The 15,833-nt window shown below is 40.1% G+C and overlaps 1 protein-coding gene and 2 long non-coding RNA genes across 3 annotated transcripts in view; all 3 read left to right on the forward strand.

Annotated features, from left to right (window-relative positions):
- LOC118230221 overlaps positions 1 to 15,833 on the forward strand; it is a 249,467-nt gene that overhangs the window by 218,732 nt on the left and 14,902 nt on the right. The window lies entirely within an intron of this gene.
- Positions 1,024 to 1,719, forward strand: LOC118223711. The gene is made up of 3 exons (XR_004764490.1): positions 1,024 to 1,056; positions 1,309 to 1,355; positions 1,679 to 1,719. It is a non-coding gene; the product is annotated as an uncharacterized LOC118223711 (long non-coding RNA).
- LOC118223641 lies at positions 5,921 to 8,206 on the forward strand. The gene is made up of 3 exons (XR_004764475.1): positions 5,921 to 6,030; positions 6,231 to 6,257; positions 8,179 to 8,206. It is a non-coding gene; the product is annotated as an uncharacterized LOC118223641 (long non-coding RNA).

Here is a 15,833-nt window from a genome sequence, read left to right on the forward strand (position 1 = left end):
TAGCACATACATAATTTTTGACGTTATATCGTGGATGCAGCTGTTAAGTAGTATAGGGATATTTAATCATTGTAAGAAATATGTTATCATCATGAATCTGTTTACCAAACAAGGCATGTTCAATCTGAAATTCTAAAATATGCCACTATGAAATTGGAAAACATAAAGAATTTATATTTTATTTTTCATTTTGGCTGTGGGCTCCGACCTGCAAATTCCTGTGCTAGTCTAGTCATCTTTAAGCTCCAGTGCTGAGTTAGTTTCATTGCTTTGCAGCCAGTAGCATTTTCAGTTATACTAACAAGATTACTTTATGATCAGTGCAACACAACTAGTCTGAACTACATTCAATGATTATGACAAGCCAGTGATTTTAACTAACGCTCATTGCTGTCTGAGGAAAGCTTCAACATATTGTGACATGAGAATTGCAGAGTTCTACAGTGACATTTTTTGTCAAAAATTAGTTATATACTGTTGAATTATTTATAAATAATGTTGATTTCTTTACATGTGCGGTGTCAAAAATGTAAAAAATCTCTTTTTGTTCTTTTTCAGGAAAAAGGAAATCTAGTGGGTGAGTATTTTCTTTCTCTGTCATGAGATGAATTTATAGAAATAAAAAACATGCTACCATCCTCTCAGTCCAACTGTTACATGGTGTCTGCGCAATCAAACTGAAATTAAGAAATTTTATTTACTCAGTCTGATACTCTCATAGTTTCTGTCCATGACCATGACTATAGGTCCTATAAAGGTTATCTCTAATACAACAATTGTCTGTTTTGTTCAGGCTGCCCACAACTCCTAACAATGACGCTGTGTGTAAGTACCTGTAACATTCCAGTAATTTCTTTAGCCCTTATTTCAGCTGTTCTGCTTGTAGACATGCTACCTGCTACCATTACATTACATTACATTACAGGCATTTGGCCTGTATCCAGAGCGACGTACAACAAAGTGTATAACCAAAACCAGGAACAAGCATGTTGAAAACCCTAGAGGGAAGTACAGTTCCAAGTGCAGGGAACGACCGCATAGTTTAACTTGGACCCTGTAGGTTAATCTGATTAACACAACAAAAAACAGCAACAAAGCAGTTTATGCAAATAAAACAAGCAATAGTTATTGCACTTGTGCCTACTCAACTAAGTCAACTAAGATAAACAGCTTACCTAGCTATAACCCTAAGATTACATAGTCATACCATGTTACCTATTTTTAGCTTTAGTTTCAGCATAACCTTCAATGTCCTTGTTGCCATTATAAACAACATGTGATGTACACTCTTTTGCATTTGTGCTGTAGACACCACTGTTGATGTGTCCAAGGGAGCAGAAACCAGTGATGCCACAGTGAGTACAAAACGACAGCAGGATAGATGTGGTACTGAAATTAAGGCCCAAAACGAAATATTAATTCAGAACGCCACTGGCGATTTCTGGGATTGTTAAATACACTGTACGAGGACTTCATTGTAAAGCTGGACTTTATTAATAAATTGAACTACTGTACCATTGACATGGAAGTGTGAGTCACTGCACTCTGCATTACATCTGCCAACTGTAACTCAGCTGTGTGTCTGTTGATGGAGCTGCGTCATCCATCTTTATAAATACGTGTCCTATGCTGTGTGTCATGTGACTGGGGCAGTGACTGTGTGCCTCTCTCTACCTAGTCTCCTTCTGACGTGACTTACAGCACTGTCGCCCACCTTGCCCCTCAAACGACGGCCTTTCAGGCCCAACAGGACAACGTGGTGTACAGCAGTCTGAAGACGGACTGAGGAATTCATACACAAAACACAGGAGTCCTTTTAATCTTTATGATGTACTCTGATCAAGAGAGTATCAATATATTTATGGGTGTGCACAATTAGAATAGAAATATTTCTTTTAACATTCTTTGACAATACCTTGTGAATGTCATTTGGATTGTTAATCTGTTTTGTTAGTAATATCTTTCTTTCTTGTGATGTTGTTTTGGGATTGTACCCCCAAAGCAGAGTTCAAACTCACATATGAGAATAACATAGAGAAGAACTCTTCAGACAGTTATTTAGGGGGCATAACTGCTGCACTTGTAAAGAATATATTCTGTATTATGCACAATACAGAAATGTGTTTACAATGTTACAGACTGATATTGCACAAATGTACCCGGCAAACCCAAAATAACTGCTGACTGCTAACTGGGGCCCATCCCTGAACTGAGAACCAATGCTTGGGGCGCAAAATCCCTGGTGGCGCCCCCTGTGCCTCTCAAGTACACCATTCATCAGCCACTTTCAAAATCATAGTAGGACCCCCCAAATGCGTTTTTTTTATCCTTTCATTTTGTTTTAAATGTATAGTGTGTTGAGACTTTTGTGAAATGCCCTTTAAATAAATGGTGACCATTAAAACCCTTACAGATAAACCATGCGTTCCAAAACCACATATGAATACCCCACATTTCAGCTATAAAAATAATCCCACTTCAATGATGAGAGCAGGAAAAAAACCTATCCTATTTCAAGTCACGCTTTGTTTTCACATGTGAGAATTGTAGTTCACATTTTCAAGTCAGGGATGTGAAAATGTGAAGATGCAAATGACTCGATGCGACCTATGTTCTCTTCACATGTGGAAAAAAGCCAAGCACAGGTGAAAATGTCCAGTTTACAGCAGTAAAATTATTAAACCACACAGAGATGTTTTCCTAAAATAGCTGTTCATGTTGTAAGTATTCACAGACAATAAATTATGCAGGACACAGAATTAATAGTGCCTTATTGTGCCAAAAATGGGTATTATGATGAAATTTCTATAAGATTTTTTCCAAAACGATACTTGTGAAGACCTTCTGGGTGAAAATTGAACTGGTTAATTGTGTCATAGTTCTGTGGTTGTCTGCATTTTCCTTTTTGGGCCACCAAATGGCGGCACTTCAGTTTTTAGTTCTGTTCTTTTATCCCGTTTAATTGTACTATTGTTTTCAATTATTCAATTATAGTTTTTTGGTTGTCTCGTTTTCCCTTCCCTCTCTGTGGCCTGATTGTGCATTGTGCCCTCCTGTGTCTCGTCAGTGTTTTATCTATTTAAGTTCCTTTCTTCCCTCACGCAGGTGCTGGATCCTTTTGTCTGTGTTTCTGATGGTGTTTTGATATGTGTTTCCATGTGTACTTTTGACTCTGTGTCTTGTCTTTCTACCCTGCCTGAGTTCTGTTTTTGTATGGTTTTGGATTTCTGGATTTTTGTTGTTTTTGCGTTTCAAGAATCCTTGCTTTGTCTTTTTTGGGATTTGCACTGTGTGGCTTTGTTTCTGACCCCCTTGGTTTTTGTTCTATTTAAAAGTAAAGTTCTCAGTTTGGATTTACCCCTTTGGTATTTGAGTATTTCTCTGCGTTTGGGTCCATTCCCTCGCCCCTTCCTGACAAATTGGACTTTCCTGGTCCAAGCAATGGTTCTATCCCGCCTGGACTACTGCAGCTCTCTTCTGGCTGGACTACCGGCATCTGCCACCAGACCCCTGCAACTCATTCAGAATGCTGCGGCTCGTCTGGTCTTCAACCTCCCCAGACACTCCCACGTCACTCCCCTGCTCACTACCCTCCACTGGCTGCCTGTTATAGCTCGCATCAAATTTAAAACATTGGTCCTAGCATACCAAGCAGTCAAGGGATCAGCCCCAGCATACCTCCAAGATATTCAAACCCTACATGCCAGCCAGATCCCTCCGTTCTGCTACCTCAGGACGCCTAGCACCTCCCCCTCTTCGCACCTGCACTTCCAGAACACGTCTCCTGTCTGTTCTGGCCCCACGATGGTGGAATGACCTCCCTGTGGAGGTCAGAACAGCTGAGACACTGACCCATTTCAAACGACGACTGAAGACTCCCCTCTTCAGGCTGCACCTCTCCCCATCCCTCCCTACCCCCCTGTAAATGACTAAGCTTAGGGTTGTAACTAGGCAGCTGTTTCGTAGGTGACTTGGGTGCATTAACTGTCTTAACTACTGCTTGTATTTTTTCCATAGATTGCGTTGTTGCCGTTCTCGATGTGTTGGTGTTAATCAGTTTAACCTTCAGGGTCCAAGTTGAACTATGCGGTTCCCTGCACTTGGACCGGTACTTCTCTCTAGGGGTTTCGTCATACTTGTTCCTGGTTGTGGTTATACAGTGTTGTACGTCGGTCTGGATAAGAGCGTCTGCCAAATGCCTGTAATGTAAGGTGCTGTGCTCCAATGCAATTTGTAGTTGGCAGTTTTTCAGAGAGGCATGACATGATTCACTTGGCTTGTTCTGGCACTCTAATGAATCACAGTAAAATGTATTTAATTCATTAAAATATAAATGTACAAAATTGTGAATCCATTTTTGGCCTGTTCTCCAGCCCTAGTGTCTCATTTCTGTCTGGTAGTGCCTAATTGTTGCTGTATTAGTTTCACCTGTTCCCCTGTGTATTTAAGCTCCTTGTTCCCTTCTTGTAGTCGTTTGGTAGTTGTATAGCTGCTAGTTATTCCATGTCTAGTCTTTTATCTAGTTTGACTGCCTTGCGTTCTCCTGGTTCTTTTTGTTTTGTGTTCCATGTTCCAAGTAGTAGCCTTTTTATTGGCACTTACCTCTGTTCCCTGAGTCTCTCTGCAGTTGGATATCCTCCCTGAGCCTGGTGATAAACGTATGGCTCTGAGGGACAAGAATTGTGTAATGGTCTAAATTTAAATTCTATTTAGAATTCTGCTCAACAAGTAGGGTGTACGGCATCAATGCAAAATGCCTTAATTAAAAAATATTTTGCATTTTAATTTCTGAATGCATTTTATTTTTTATTCTTCAATGATACCAGCCACTGGTGCTTCTGAACTCTCACGGTCTCTGAGAGAATTCAGTTTCCTTCTGCTCAGAGACGCAGAGCATGCCCTTTTTAGGGCAGAAGCAACCTCAGGGAATCAATGTGTGCCCACGGTGAGAGGGGGAGTGGGATGTGCAGCATTCACCCTCATCATTGACTGACAACAGCAATGTGAGTGTTAGTTTATTTACTGTGTTTGTGTTGTCCGTTCCAGTAAAACCGCTGAAGCGGTGGTCAGTGTGAGCGCAAGCGGAGTTACCACATCCGGCTCCATTAGCGTTAGCTGCACAGTGACGTCAACGGGCTGGAGGCTGTACAGAGACACAGCACAGGACACAACCCTCAGGACAGAGGTGCACGAGGGGAACCGATATCGCTTCACTGTGAACAGGAGGGAGCTGGTCGCGGGAGAATCGCCAGTGGAGCTGTGCACGGACGTAGACGTACCGCTGATATGCGAGTACACAGATTGGGACCCGACCCACCTTTCCGTGCGAAGCGACAGAGTCATGGTCAGTGAGTAGGCTATGGTTAGTCTGAAACATAAAATGAACACCCGCATGTGGATCCACCCCCATATTGCTGTGCAAAGCTCAATTCACTGGAAAGATACCTTCCACAATCTGTAAATTCATTTATACATTGTGGATAATTGTGTATTATTGTGGACCCAGGTGCTAAAATCCAAAAAGACATGACTTTTCCAGACTCACCAATCAACCACTACAGTATAAGCTGTTCACTTCTCTTGTACCCATGATTCATCCACTGGTGGGAAAATGCTTATAGCAAGTAGCCTAAAGAAATCCATATAATTTAAGTGTGAGACTGTGCTGACCATGGTACAGAACAGGGACATTTATGAGCTCACTGGCGATGAATCTGGCTGGAAATCGCGACAAATGAACTTCCGCGCTACAATTTCATGAAAGCCAACATGAACCTTAATAATGGTTATTGGCATTTTAAAGTTCTGTGACTTTTCTTGCATCGAAATGGTACAGTTTTACAAGTTTTTTCAAGTTTTACTTGAAGTGCTGCATGGTTTTTCTGTTGTATAAAAATACTGCCAACTTCCTCATTCACATCACATTTAAAAGAGTCAAACATCACATCCTGTTGTCATTCTGACTTCAGTCCTCAAACATGCCGTCACGTCTCTCCTTTCTTCTCCTGCTCGTCGTCATTCTGCTGAAAAGTGAGTGCTCTCTTTGTCTTCTCGGGTCCTAATTCAACTGACCACAAACTCCAATTACAACTCCATTACATTTTGAAAAAAATGCATGTTTTCTGACGTGACAAAATAATTACAGGAATCTTAAACTGAACAAAATGCAAAACCTACATTTCCTGATAAATTTATACTAACATCACCCTCTTCTGGTGGGCTCACTACAGGTCTCTGTGGACATGCTGAATCTCAAGGTTAGTAATACTGCAATTATTGCATATAGAGAAAGCTTGCTTGAAGAACAGAATTATTAAATATGTATGTTATAGATCTATATTTTCTACCAGCTTGAAAAGGTGTGAACCCCGATTTGGGGTACAAGATCATAGCAGTGTGGCTAGAAACAATATGTAGAAAGGCATGTATTGAAGGGTGTTTATGATTTTAAATCTGCACATAAAATGAAAGGTTGGTTAAGTGCAGTTAATATGTACCCTGGTCTGTGACAAAAATAAACCCTCCACATCCGCAATGACTTGGTGTGATGGTGAGTTCTCACAGTGAAGATGTCAGTGGGCCTGAGAACTTCCCCAAACAGCACATCTTATTTACGATTGCAGTACAAAATTCTCTTGAAGATTTTTTTTTTTGCGTGTGTGTTCTTGGTCATTAAAGCTCCTTTAGATTTATGAATGACACTATAAACAGAGAGAGAGGCAGTTCATGATTTGAAAAGTTTAATAAATGATTATTTGAAAAAGATTGGCATCACCAGAATGTGCACAAATCTCCCATTTGTCAGACAATAAACACATTCATTGTGTTGATGGCAATTAATTAAGAACTGGAATCACTTTCAGCCTCTCCTGCCTTGGTCATTAAAAAGATTCACCTTTCAGGCCCGAGTTATTTAAGATAATCTTTCATGTACAGATAATTGCTAGGCTGTATAAATATGTTATTTAAATGGAAGGGAATTTGATTTTAATGGGTCATTGATAGGCACTATGTGAGCACAATAATAAAAACGTTATTTGTTTTCACAAATCTTAAAGTTCTTTACATGCATATAAATATGGTGCATACATGATAGATAGAATGCTTCTGGATTAAAAAGGACTGACATTTCTTACTTCTCGGTGGTCACATCTCAGAACATGATATCTGTAAAGGAAGGACACTGCTTTGGTCATCCCAAGTGATTTACAAGGTCATAAGGATAAGATACTGTCAGTGTAGATGAGAGGAGAGGAACAATAAAATGCAAAACATGAATATTAACTCACAAGTTACACAGGGATTAAGCGTCAATCTGGAAAAATTATAATGATGCTAAAATTTTAGTACATAACTTAGCACATAAGAGCAACATGCTAACGTCATACTCATATGTACCCAGAGCATGTTAAAGGACATGACAACATTTTGAGCCAATACTGGATACTCATTGCTGACACCAAAGAGTGGCATTATAACGTATAGCATTGACAAATATTGCAATGTGTCAATTCCCTGTGCTTCACACCCAGCCAAAGATAGACTGCTACAGCGCCATCTGTAGGCAGATCCATTCAGTGAAGCAATTGTTGTAGTTTTGAATATGCAAGTCAAATATATTTAACATAATATATAATATAATTATAATAAGAGCATGTGCACATAAGAGCAACATGCTAACGTCATACTCATATGTACCCAGAGCATGTTAAAGGACATGACAACATTTTGGCCAATACTGGATAGTCATCGCCGATGCCAATCCAACATGGATTGCGTATGCATTTCAAACTACACTCAAGTCTCACATAATTAGTAGGCATTATAATGTATAGCATGGAAAGCTTCATTAATCAGAAAATATCAAGGGCTGCAGGAAAGTGTTTCAGCTTGAATATATTTTTTCAGTATAATACTGACTTAATACTGACAAAGCAAGCTGTGAGTGCATTGTACATGTATAGTGCATCGCTGTAAGAGCCAGTGTGACTACAGGAATAAACCTGTCAGACAACTTTTATATAAAAACATAATTCAGCACATTCTGTTTTTGTTATTAAATTACCTTAACTGTTGTCTTTTAACGTCTTAAAATGTTTTCTTAGTCTGTCAACATTCCCAGGGGAGTTCTATTTTTCATATTTTACTTGGTCAAGTTTACTAAAGGTTCAGTGACAGGAAAGCTGCAGAAACCAGACATTTCTGTAGATAGATCTGTGCAGAACAGTAGGGTGATTAACATTGCCTGTGACACAAAGCTGGAAAACCCCATAACTAGCACTAATATCAGCTGTAATCTGTACATTGGAGACTCATCTGAGCCATTCAGAAGCACATGGACCACAAGTAAAACTGTTTGTAACTTTGAAGTGAATATCAGTGACCTGCAGGAGAGCAGGGAGGTGAACTGTGATTACAGCATGAATACAGACCCTTGTTCTCTTTCTCCACACAGTGACAGATCCCTTGTAGTAGATAAGTCACTCTATAAATCTCAAGCATACTGGTACAAAATAAAGATGAGGGCTGCCAGGTTGCCCTTGCACTGTTCAATTTATTTATTGATTTATTTGTTTGTTCATGTTTGTTTAGCCACAGCATTGCACCCTGTACAGCAATTGTTGTGTAAGATATCATGAGCTTGCAAAGTATCATGTTCCCAGACCAAACTAACAATTGCCCCTCACACTCACATTAACTTGATCTTCAAGTGGGTGTACCTGTCACAAGCACCACAATGTGTCAATTCCCTGTGCTTCACACCCAGCCAATGACACACTGCTACAGCGCCATCTGTAGGCAGATCCATTTAGTGAAGCAATTGTCGTCGCTGTGAACATGCAAGACAAGTATATTTAACCTACCACGCACATATAGTTCATTATACAGTTCATATTTTGACTAATATCAATTTAAGTTATGTAATCTTTCATGCATTCTCGTTTTATATCAAGTTTTACTGTACATAATTTGCCAAAATATAATTACATTGCTTTGATCAACTGAAAACATACTGGACAAGCACATACATTCAGCACTCATGTTAAATGATGTACCCAATATTGCTGTAATTCTCACATGCTCCTACAGTGCCTTGGCCGTAACTTCAGCTTGTTTTTGTTAACCTTGCTATATCTTTTGTAGTTCCTACAAATTCATTATAAATATGATTGTGAATGGACCCCAAGGAAAATCTTACTTACAGCAAAGAAACAAAACTGAAGTGGAAGTTTGTAGTCCGGTGCTGTGTGAAAATGCCTACAATACAGCTGTTTGAGTGAAAAATCAAGCATAACTGATGATTGAAACTAAATGGATCATTGAAATTTTGCAGGTAAACTGCCAAAGGCAGAGTTACAATTGCTTCCTGCAGTAATTTCCATAGAGGAATCAGTGAATCTGAGGTGCAGGAGACCTGACTCTACCCCTGCGTCCCACTGCACTTTCACCACTAATCAGAGAGGACCGATCAGTGGCTCAGACTGTGAGCGCTCAGTCACTGGAGCTGAGCTGCTCAGTGGGAGTCACAGCGCACGCAATGAGATCACCATGAGATGTGTCTACAGACTGGAGGGAGGAGGGATACTAGCTCTTCATAGTGACCCCTCTACTTTAACTGTGCTGGGTAAGAATTCATAATTAAAATCTCCTCATTTTCTGAAATCTGCAGCCTGAAAACCACAGCAGGTGCGCCAGTCGATGAATATATAGATGCAATTCAGAAAACTGATAGATAAATCAGTGAGGGGTAAGACCTTTCTGTTTGTCTGTGTGTGTGTGTGTGTATGCGCACATTGCATTCTGTAAGGACAGGCACACAATTTTTGTCATTTGGACTTGCTAATCCAGCACAGTGTATTTTCAATTAAACAATGAAGATGAGGTTAAATTGCAGACTGTCAGCGTTAATCAAAAGCCTGTTTCTGGCTTCCCACTGGCCAAATGTTTCAAAACGTACCCCAAGCAATGTGCACATGGGGGAAGGGATGCACCTCAGTCACTCCAGCTCCTCTTGTCTGATCCCTACAAGTAAAACCATCAGGATTCTCATGCACATTTAGCCACAGGGAACACAATCAGTAGTGTGACCCTGCAAATGCATTTCTCTGTATCTTGTATTATTTGTGTGTTCCAGATCTGAGGAAGCCCAATATCTCGGTCTCCACAGAACACACTGAGACACACATTCACTGTGAAGCCCCACCTGACATCACTGGAGCAAAGTTCTTCCTGTACTACAACAGGAGTAGAACACATTCTAAGAGCACCCAGGCTGGAACAGAAGAGCGAGCAGTCAGTTTCACTCTCCCCCGCAGCTCTGACACCACTATGATATACTGCTGCCGTTATCAGTTTGAGGGCTTCAACTCTAAACTGAGTGACTGTGCTGAAGCTAAGAACAAGGACCAGAGTGGAAGAACAAAGGACCAAAGTACCGTACTCTTATTTTCTCAATGTATTTTATTAGCCACACATACACAATGAATTTGTGAGACAAGTGCTTATTGTGTTTTGCTCCTCAGTCATTATAACTGGATGTCATGCATCAACATTAACTTGCAAACATTTATTAATTGTGCCTTTGATCATATGCTTGGAAATTCAAATCCCTCTTTTGCTTCTAACTTAGCTTCAGCTTGTTTTTATTACCTGGCTATCAGTTTTCATGCAATCGCTATAAGTTCATTATTAATTTGTGAATGAGCCCCAAAGACACTCTCACAGAAAAGAAACAAAAGTGTTGTGGGAGTTTGTGTTCTGGTAGCTGTAGGGAAGTACCTACAATATAGCTGTTCGGATGAATAACAAGCATAACTGATGATTGAAAATGACTGGATCATTTAACTTTTTCAGGTAAACTGCCAAAGGCAGAGTTACAATTGCTTCCTGCAGTAATTTCCATAGAGGAATCAGTGAATCTGAGGTGCAGGAGACCTGACTCTACCCCTGCGTCCCACTGCACTTTCACCACTAATCAGAGAGGACCGATCAGTGGCTCAGACTGTGAGCGCTCAGTCACTGGAGCTGAGCTGCTCAGTGGGAGTCACAGCGCACGCAATGAGATCACCATGAGATGTGTCTACAGACTGGAGGGAGGAGGGATACTAGCTCTTCATAGTGACCCCTCTACTTTAACTGTGCTGGGTAAGAATTCATAATTAAAATCTCCTCATTTTCTGAAATCTGCAGCCTGAAAACCACAGCAGTTGCGCCAGTCGATGAATATATAGATGCAATTCAGAAAACTGATAGATAAATCAGTGAGGGGTAAGACCTTTCTGTTTGTCTGTGTGTGTGTGTGTGCATGCGCACATTGCATTCTGTAAGGACAGGCACACAATTTTTGTCATTTGGACTTGCTAATCCAGCACAGTGTATTTTCAATTAAACAATGAAGATGAGGTTAAATTGCAGACTGTCAGCGTTAATCAAAAGCCTGTTTCTGGCTTCCCATTGGCCAAATGTTTCAAAACGTACCCCAAGCAATGTGCACATGGGGGAAGGGATGCACCTCAGTCACTCCAGCTCCTCTTGTCTGATCCCTACAAGTAAAACCATCAGGATTCTCATGCACATTTAGCCACAGGGAACACAATCAGTAGTGTGACCCTGCAAATGCATTTCTCTGTATCTTGTATTATTTGTGTGTTCCAGATCTGAGGAAGCCCAATATCTCGGTCTCCACAGAACACACTGAGACACACATTCACTGTGAAGCCCCACCTGACATCACTGGAGCAAAGTTCTTCCTGTACTACAACAGGAGTAGCACACATTCTAAGAGCACCCAGGCTGGAACAGAAGAGCGAGCAGTCAGTTTCACTGTCCCCCGCATCTCTGACTCCACTATGATATACTGCTGCCGTTATCAGTTTGAGGGCTTCAACTCTAAACTGAGTGACTGTGCTGAAGCTAAGAACAAGGACCACAGTGGAAGAACAAAGGACCAAAGTACCGTACTCTTCTTTACTCCATGTGGTTTATGAATTCTCAACTTATAAGACCAGTGTTTATTGTATTTTGCTCCTTGGTCATTATAATTGGATGTTATGCATCAACTACATAAGATTTATTAATTGTGCAAAAGTCCTTTGATTTTCTGTTATACAGGTGTCCACTGTAGGAGTCCTTCTATCTCAATGAAGCACTCAGGTCAAGTAGTTTAAATATAAAATTCAATACCAGAGTTTACTTATTAAACCACTAACCCTGGAGGGGTATCCAAGCAAAATTTGCTCTCAGCATTGATCCACACTTCTAATGTGAGTGTTAGTTTATTTCTTGTCTGTGTGGGGTGAGGTCAAGCGAGACTGCTCAAAGTGGTGGTCAACCTGAGTTACCACATCCGGCCCCATTAGCGTTAGCTGCACAGCTGAGAGCACAGTGCGAGCAATGAGCTGGAGGCTGTACTGAAACAAAAGACACACCCCTAAGGACAGAGGTGCAAGAGGGGAACCAATATCGCTTCACTGTGACCGGGAGGGAGCTGATCCAGGGAACTGATCTGCCTCCCTCTGAGTCTCAGTGTTATTTCTACACAGAGGGGAGACAGCTGACTGAGACTCTTTCAGTCTGTGAACGGTCCGTCACTAGGTCCAAGCTGCTCAGGGGAAGGAGTCAGTGCAGAAATCAAGATTAGAATGAGCTGCCAGTTTATTGAGAACATAGGATACAATGTCAAGTTCCTATACAGTGAAGATGCTATGGTAACTGTGCTTCATATGTCAGTATTACGCTGTTACTTCTTCATAGACTCTTACTTCTCTTTTTCTATTTAAACTATCTTGCACTAATGAAACACTTCTAATGAAAACAGGAGGTACAAACATTGTGTGTGGTCCAGATTGTAATTGTCAGTATTGTTTGCTGATCTGTTTCTTTCCTTTTCTTTCCTTTCTCAGAGTCAGCCAGGTTTCTGTGGCGACACATCCTCAGTGCGCTGGTCCTCTTGGCTGCTATTGGAATACTCATAGAATACTTCATCTCCCACACACCAACCACAGGTCTGTGCCTCAACTGTCCACCCATCATCAGCCAATAGAAATGTACTTTTTAATCAGACATCTAATCTGAATCATACAAAGAAAGTCTTTATGTAAAACCTGCATCAAATATTCATAAGCACAACATTACTACTGCATAACTATTGATAAAAACATAGTCATTCAATATGCTTTTATATATTGTGCTTTTACCACCCACATTATATTACTATTACATTCTGTTTTGGTTAAAAGTACCAATGTAATAATGTTGATATAGTGACTATGAATGTGTTACACAGCTATGAATAGTTTGTAAATGTCATGGTTCTGTATTTTCTGTTTCTGTTTTTATCCTTTTGGCCGCCAGATGGTGGCACTTCAGTTTTGTGTTTCAGTTCGTTCTCGCTCCCTGTGTTAGTTGTATTATTAGTTTTAATTATTCTATCATTGTTCCACCTGTGTCTTGTTATCCCCTCCTTTTCTGGTTTGGTTATTCTTTGGGTTCACCTGTGTCTTGTTACCCTTGTCTATTTAAGTTCTTTGTTTCTTGACTCGGGTGCTGGTTCTTTTCGTTTCATGTGTGTTTCTGCCTGCCTGTGGTTTGACCTACTTGTGTTTCTGACTTTGTTGCTGCCCATGCTTTTCTGACTGTCTGTGTCTGCCCTGCCTTGCCTGTTCTGTTCTACATGTTTTTGGACTTCTGGATTTTCTTCTGTTTTTGTTTTTTGTGGGTGTGTAGTAAATGTCTTTGTTTAAACTTTCCTTTTAAGTTCCTGTGTTTTTTCCACTCCGCGTCTGGGTCCTACCCTCCTGTACGTGGCAGTAAAGCTCTTATTAAGGATTTTTTGACCAGTCCTGCCATTGACATTTGCTAATGGTGAAAAGTGGACAATATTGGCTACATGCAGGTGACTGGAGCTTTATTTCAATAAGTAACTTTGTAAAGCAATTTTCAATGGGAAGGTTCAAACTATATATATATATTTTTTTTTTTTTGTTCTTCTGCAGGGCACAATTTAATTTCATTAGGTAATTCTGGTTGCTTAGATGAATCATAAATTCATTTACTTCCAGTAGAGAACTTTACAGGAGGAGAATGCACTGTACATTGTTACCATGTTCAGCTACAGGTAACATTTACTGTCATCCTGACTGATGCTGATTCATGATTGTGGCAGGGCTGGCAGCCCAGCAGGGCAGTTCATATATGATCATGGTTCTGCCACAGGAGCCAGACTTTCAGTTGCCATGGTATTGCCCATCTCATGCACAGGAGTGACTGCTCTGTTTGGTCAGGCATGTGTGGTCTGCCTATACCAGCTGTGTATGAAATGCACTGTTCTGCTGAAATTTAAATTCAGCTGGTGGAATACAGAATGAAAGCAGCGACTGGCAGCACGCACTTCAGGGAGACTGATAATGTGATTAGATGATGGCTGCATAGTCAGTACTGCTGATGTATGAAATTTCAGCAACTGAAGCCTTTTTATATGCTTAAGAATGCATCCATTTTGGCTCTTATGATAAATGTTGTATTGTAAAAATAAAAAATCACTTTCTGAAATTGTGCTGCTGGTTTATCTTTAGATTTAATCCCTCCCTACGCAAGTGCATATATTAGTTGACTAATTTCATTGACATAAATGTGTGTTTTGTTTCAGATGCTGCAGGCAGGAAGAAGAGAGGGAGTGAGAACACCGGGCAGTTTGTGGAGACATTGTGCTGAGACATGAGAGATTAGCCTGTTTACCTCTACAAATATACAGTACACATACCCAATAAAAATACACATAAACCACACATAAATACAGAACATGTATATTTATAAACAACATAACATACATAGTCACAAAATGACATACTGTTTTAACTTAAAATAAAGAGTACTCTTAAATATTTACTACTGCAGTCTCTATTTCTGCAATGTCATTTCTAACTTGTTTTAATCCATTAAACAATGTATGCTCTCAATTTCATATTTATTACAAGCACTGTTGTGAACCCAAGTTGGTTTGTTTAAATAATATTGTTCTTATTTTGTTCTTTTGTCCATTATTTTTGTTTCTTGTATAGCATAAATTGAAAAAAAGACAAAGCTTGTCATAAAAAATACACACAATATTTGTTGGAAAAAGGGCTGCAAGTTTACTCATTTATTTAATCTTGTGCGTCAAATCAGAACTCTGTGCTCTTTTGCAGTGAAGACACAGATAATCAAATTGGGAATGCAAGGGATTGTTTAGCAAGTCAGATGTAGGGGATCATTTGGTTGCCAGAGAACCCATTTTTGGGGGATTTGACTCTTCAGTCTGGATGGTGACTTATTGTTTCATCTAAAGGATGGTAACCTCACCCAACACCATGAACCACTGAATTTATATTAGGTCCCCACAGGACTACCAACACCTTTCCAGCAGATATTTCCATTTCCCTGGAGGCCTGCATGCAAGCCCTAAGTAAACCCACAACTGCTTAGCTTCAGCAGTTTGGCATGGGAAGGGTACAGGCTCATATGACTGCTGGCAAACATATGGCATATAATGTCTGATTTTGACATAAAGAAAAGGCATTAGCAGCAGTGATTTAAGCATCAAAATAATAGTGTGCCATTATTTTTTTACATTTTAATATGCTGGTGCTCTAATCCAGAGCAATGTAAAATAAGCACACACCCACACATACATTAACACATTCAGTGATGAACGCCAACAGGCACAGACTATAACTAGTCAAACTATACTCATGTGAAGCATGACAAGGTCCAAGGTCCATCGACCTGATGAATTCTTGCAATGTAAATGTGTTAGCTAGCTGTCTTGCTATCCTCTGAGGCTACGAGTTGAAATT

This window comes from Anguilla anguilla, chromosome 1 (assembly GCF_013347855.1).
Source record: "Anguilla anguilla isolate fAngAng1 chromosome 1, fAngAng1.pri, whole genome shotgun sequence".
Lineage (NCBI taxonomy): Eukaryota > Metazoa > Chordata > Actinopteri > Anguilliformes > Anguillidae > Anguilla > Anguilla anguilla.